This window comes from Chenopodium quinoa, unplaced genomic scaffold (assembly GCF_001683475.1).
Source record: "Chenopodium quinoa cultivar QQ74 unplaced genomic scaffold, ASM168347v1, whole genome shotgun sequence".
Lineage (NCBI taxonomy): Eukaryota > Viridiplantae > Streptophyta > Magnoliopsida > Caryophyllales > Amaranthaceae > Chenopodium > Chenopodium quinoa.
In genome coordinates this window covers 3,210,060-3,216,286 of record NW_018742359.1, presented here as the reverse complement: position 1 = coordinate 3,216,286, position 6,227 = coordinate 3,210,060, and positions in this window count along the sequence as shown.

The window sequence follows — 6,227 nt, the reverse complement described above, 5'->3', positions numbered from 1 at the left end:
CGCGCTGGAAATTAAACCATTTTTTTGTTTTAATTATCTAACTCAAATTGACCTTGACTTTACGATTTGAAAGAGGAAAAGCAAAAAATAGGTGCATATTTTTAGCAAAAATAAGGTATATATTTTTGGCAATTAAGTATAGGGTTCAAACAAGTTGATTTATTTGGAGGATTAATATCCGACTTACCCCCTAAAAAAATGACGGAAAACGCACATACAAGACTCCCTTAGACATGGTCAAAGTGTACATTAGTCTGTGCTTTATGTGGTGAGTGTAAGTGACATGCTTTGACTCTTGTAAGACCATGGGACTTAGTTCTTAGACTCGATTAATGACTTAACAAGGTATAATTACCAGTAAAAATTAACTGAATCGACTTGAAAAATGCTCAATTAGACATAAGGTGATGACTCGAGCCATAAACCGAACTGTCGTCAAAACGACAGAACTGGCGCCTCTCTTTGCAGCGTAGCTCCAGACGACAGGATTGTCGCCAGGCGCTACGCTCCACAGAGTGGCGCTGCAATTCAAACATTGGCGCCATTGCTGGAACGTTGATCTGGAACTTCTTTCGATATTTTTACTCTACAAGGTATGCTAAAAGTCGTACTAAGTCAAATCTGATTAAATTATTAAACTTTATTTACTCAAATTAATTAATTAATTAGACAAAGTTCTTTTAGTCATAAATTAACTTATTTAGTCTTAGCATAAGTCAAACAAACGGTTAGGAAAAACACATAGAGTATGCACAAGCAATAATGCACAATTAGTCAAGTAGGCACAACATAATACAATGAGTTTGCAACATAACCATGGCACTAGTTCTCTAAAGTTCGGGATATGGGTTAGTCAAAAGAGGGTCCATGTTTAATTGTCCAGATGCACCGCACGTAAGCCTAACCGTGAAGGGTTGGCGCGAGTGGATGGGACACCGCGAGTTTAGAAAAACTCGCTTCCATGGTTTGGTGAATTCAACATTTTCGGATGTACCCTTTGTTGCTTAGAGCGTTCAATCAGGTAGATGGAGCATGAATTCCCAGAGGGTTATGTCCATAATTAGAACACATATGGGTTTCAGAAAAGTGAGAAAACTCAATCAGGAAGTAGGATCGAGCAAATAGTGCTAAAATCTGGTCGAAATTAGAACGCATATTTCTGGCTCGGTATTAGAAGAACTTGGCGCCAGCAAATAGAGTCAAGCACCAGCTTTTGGCTTTAGCGCCTGGCGACAGAAGCTGTCTCCTGGCGCTAACGTCAAAATGTTGGCGCTAGTCTTTGTTCGCTGACGCTAGTTCCAACATGCCTCAGCAGCTTTCTGTGCTCGATAAAATTTTCCAGTTTCGCGCAGCATTATTTCGATCCTAGTTGTGAAAGATATTCCTCAAATTTTCTACGTGTAAAAATCCTATGTTTTAACTCATTACGGATGGTCTTTCCAATGAGATCTTTTTTTATGCATATGACAATAATGTTAATCAAAATTACGCACATGAAATACTTAGAACTTTTCGAGTCTCATCCACTAATTCTAAATCATTGCCGAAATAAATTTCAGGAATTAAAATAGAAATCCTCCCCAGTGGAGTCACCAAAAACTGTAAGGAATATTTACAGCATTACCCCAAACTTGAACCCCACTGTGATCATACACTAAAGTACGGTGGCGTCCAAAGGGAAAGAAGATAGAGCAAAAGAGTCGCCAACAAGTTTTAGGAACATGTAAACCGTTCACAGGGTGAAAGTTACACCACTTAACGATCTAGGAGATCGTCAACTCCAGTAGGTCTGGAACCATGACTGGTAGTTAGGGTATGAAGGTACAAATCCAACCTAAAAGAGATTGAACCTGCCCTCATAATAGGCCTCTACTTTATTCTGATCGTATTCATGTGCGCTTTCTGACTAACATACAATCAATAGGATTAACCCTAAACCTGTTTATCTATGTTAATTGAACATTAATGCACAAATAAATCTATAATTGGCAATCACTTGAAATATAATCATATTAGCCCTGAACAAGATTATTAATTATCTTATTAAGCGTGATTACAAGTACAAATTCCCTTTAAACATACATAAAAGGTTTTATCAAGCAATAACAATAAATAAGTATCAAGCAACATAATAATCAGAATAACAATTATAAAAATAATCATAATATTCATGCTAAAGCATAATAATAGCAAGAGCCTAGGCATGATACTAACAAGATAAATAACAAACCCTAGCATGTCACTAAGCAATAAAGATCAAATATTTAGCCTAACATGATACTAACAAGAATAGAAATATTAGGAAAGAATACAAAAGGCATCATACTTTTAATCATACTTGATATTAAAGCTACCCTAAACATGATACTAGGAAGATCAAAATGCCCTAACATAACATTAGGAATCATAATAACAACCTAAGCATGATTTCTATATCATAATAACAATGTAAACAATTAAAGCACTCACTTGGATGCCTCGTACCTCTTCTAATAACAAAATACACACGTTAGTAACTTCAAGGAACTTCAAGTAAAATAGTAAATCAAACAATTAAATTAAATAATTGAAATAGAGATTTGGGACCAAACCCTCGGAAATATCAAACCTTTCACGTCTAGGGCGAAGACAATTGCGAACTATGCTAGGTGTTTCTAGGTCTTGTGAATGCGGAATTTTGTATAAAGGGTGGTTTAGAAAAGAGAGAAAAAGAAAAAAGCTTTAGCTTCGAGAGAAGAGAATTAGAGAATAGGTGATTAGAGATTGATTGATTGTAGATGATTGATGATTCAAAACGGAGATTTTAGGAGGCTATTTATAGAGAAAATCAACCAAAAAGATAGAAAAACGAACCAGAGTTCTGACGTGAAAAAACGAAGCTAGCGCCAGACACTGACATTAGCGCTAGACGCTGACATTAGCGCTGACATTAGTGTCAGACGCTAACGCTAGCGCCAGGCGCTAATCAATCTTTTTACGCGTTTTCTAAATTCAGATAAAATTTAACCGTACAGGAGGATAAAATCGTATTTTCCTTAAAAACACTCTTTTATTCTGATTAAAATTCTAAAAAGTCAATTTATCAATGCTAATTGAATTAGGAATGAAAAGAACCTTCTAGAAGAATCTAGAAGATTAAAACCATTCCTAATTGCATTAGGAATGATAAATCCATATTAGGCCCTCCCCTAGATCATTGGGCCGTACATAAGGCTCAAACCGGACCTAGTTTAGTAATTTGGCCATAACTTTCTCAATATTCATCTGAATTGGGCTTATAATATATCGTTGGAAAGCTCTTTTTAAGCCTCATCCAACTATACTATTATTGGACCCATATCATGGACTAACCAAACTGAATTGGCTGTTTTCTTAAAATAGGTTTTCAAAAACAGAGAGAAAAGAAATTAAAACTATCCGCAACACTAGACTTTCCACACTTTCACTCATTCGATTATGATTCGACGTGAAAGGTACTCATCACCGGGTTTGGTTTTGGGGAGGCACAAATGAGTGTCTACAACGTGAAAAAAATTTTAGGGAAAAAAATTGACACACAAATAATTAAATACCTGAAATTCAAGTTGTTAAATACTTGACATGTAAGGAGTTAATAAGTAGTTGGAAAAAATAATGATTTCCTTCGGACTTCATTCTTTCTAATAGGAATTTCCAAAAATCAAGTTGTTTTCATGTTGTCTTAGATTAGTTTCAATTAAGTGAATCATCTGGCATGTCATGAATCAATTACCAATTTACCATATATAATTTTACAATCTAATCATCAAACAACTTAAACTAAAATAACTAGTAAGTTAACAACCTGTAGACACCCAAATGTGTCTCCCCAAAACCAAACCTAGTGATGATTACCTTTCATGTCATTTGATTATTGAACAAAGTGAAAGTGTGAAAAGTCTAGTGATGAGGATGTTTTTATTAAAATATTTATCCTTTCTGTTTTTTAAAATATTTCTTTTCTTACCTTATTTATGAAAAACATGCATTATATTTTATTTCGGTCCATGATAAGGGTCCAATAATAGTTTAGTTGGATAAGGCTTGAAAATACCTTTCCAACGATATATTATTAGCCCAATTCCAATGAATAATGAGGAAGTTATGGCCAAAATACTAAACCGGGCCCGGTTTGGTTTTTATATGCGGCCAATGATCTAGATGAGGGACTACTATTAATTATCATTCCTAAAGCTATTAGGATTGATTATAGTATTCTAGAATATTCTAGAAGGTTCTTTTAAATCCTTATGGAATACAAAACTCTATCTAAAACTGACACCATTCCACTATTTTGGCCATATCTTTTTATCTACAAATGATTTTAATCTGATTTTAATTGGATTGGAAAGTAGACTTCAAGACCTTTCCAAGAAAATATTATATGACTTATTTGTACTTTTGGATCAAAAGATATGATTAAAAACAAAATCCGCAAAAACTGTTTTGTAGCGTTGGACGCCAAGCCTAGCGTCTGGAGCCAAACCTGGCGTCTGGCGCCAGACTTAGCGTTTGGTGCTGCACTCAGCATTTGGCGACACGCGCGCGTTTGAAGATGTGGTTTTGTTCTATTCTTTTCAAAAATCTGATTCGTTTTTCATCACATCCGACTGATTTTCTTTATAATAGCCTCCTAAAACCTCCGTTTTTGATCATCAACAACAATCAATTCTTATTTTCTCTCTCTCTTTCTCTCCATACTCTCATCAAGAATCACATGATTACTCCCTCTCTCTCTCTTTTCTAAACTAGCTTTTTACATACAAAATTCCGCATTCACAAGATCTAGAAACACCTAGCATTGTTCGAAGTTGCCTTCGCCCTAGACGTGAAAGGTTTTAATTTCTGAGGGTTTTGTCCCAAATCTCTCTTTCAATTATTTAATTTAATTGTTTGTTTTATTTTTTTCCTTGAAGTTACTAACGTGTGTATTTTGTTATTAGAAAGAAATACGAGGCATCCAAGTAAGTGCTTTAATTGATTTATTGATATTATGATTTAGAAATCATGTCTAGGTTATTATTATGATTCCTAGTATCATGTTAGGATGTTTTGATCTTCCTAGTATCATGTTTAGGGTAATAACTATAATTTCTAATATCAAATATGACAATTGTGATTCCTGCGATGCTTCCTATTCTTTCCTAATATCATGTTAGGGCTATATATTTGATCTTTATTGTTTAGTGACATGCTAGGGTTTGTTATTAATCTTGCTAGTATCATGCCTAGGATCTTGCTATTGTTATGCTTTTACGTGATTTTGATTGTTATGATGATTATTATTATGTTGATTATATTTATTGTTATTGGTTGATCACACCTTTTATGCATGTTTAAAGGGAATTGGTACTTGTAATCACGCTTAATAAGATAATTAATAATCTTGTTTAGGTTAATTTGATTATAATTCAAGTGATCGCCAATAATAGATTTATTTGTGCATTAATATTCAACCAACATAGATAAACAGGTTTAGGGTTAATCCTATTGATTGTATGTTAATCAGGAAGCGCACATGAATACGATCAGAATAAAGTAGAGGCCTATTATTAGGGAAGGTTCAATCTCTTTTAGGTTGGATTTGTACCTTTATCCCCGAACTACCAGTCATGTTTCCAGTCCTATTGGAGTTAACGATCTCCTGGATCGTTTAGGAGTGTAACTTTCACCTTGTGAATGGTTTACAAGTTCCTAAAACTTGTTGGCGAATCTTTTGCTCTATCTTCTTTCCCTTTGGACGCCACCGTACTTTAGTGTATGATCACAGTGGGGTTCAAGTTTGGAATAATGCCTGAAATATTCCCTACAGTTTTTGGAGACTCTGTTGAAAGGATAAAGTCGTATCCCTTAATCAAAAGTAATTCCTAAATCCTCTAACTAATGTAGATAGGGAAGTAGGGTTTAATCCACAGAGAAACGAGTCATTCTCTTCCTAATCAATTAAAGTAATCTAAATTATAAAGTAACCAATATGTGAATTTGAATATGAAACTAAACTACGAAGATTAAGAATAAGGAGAAAATAATATATAAAAGGATCTAGGGCATAGGTTCACCAATAAATAATATTCCAGGGTAGAACATAATAATTAGTCATAAATGCATACATTAATCAGATCATAAAGGGCTTTCGCTACGTATTACAATCACACAATTTATTTACGGGTATTAAATCTCATCTTTCGAATCTCGACTTAACCATTTAT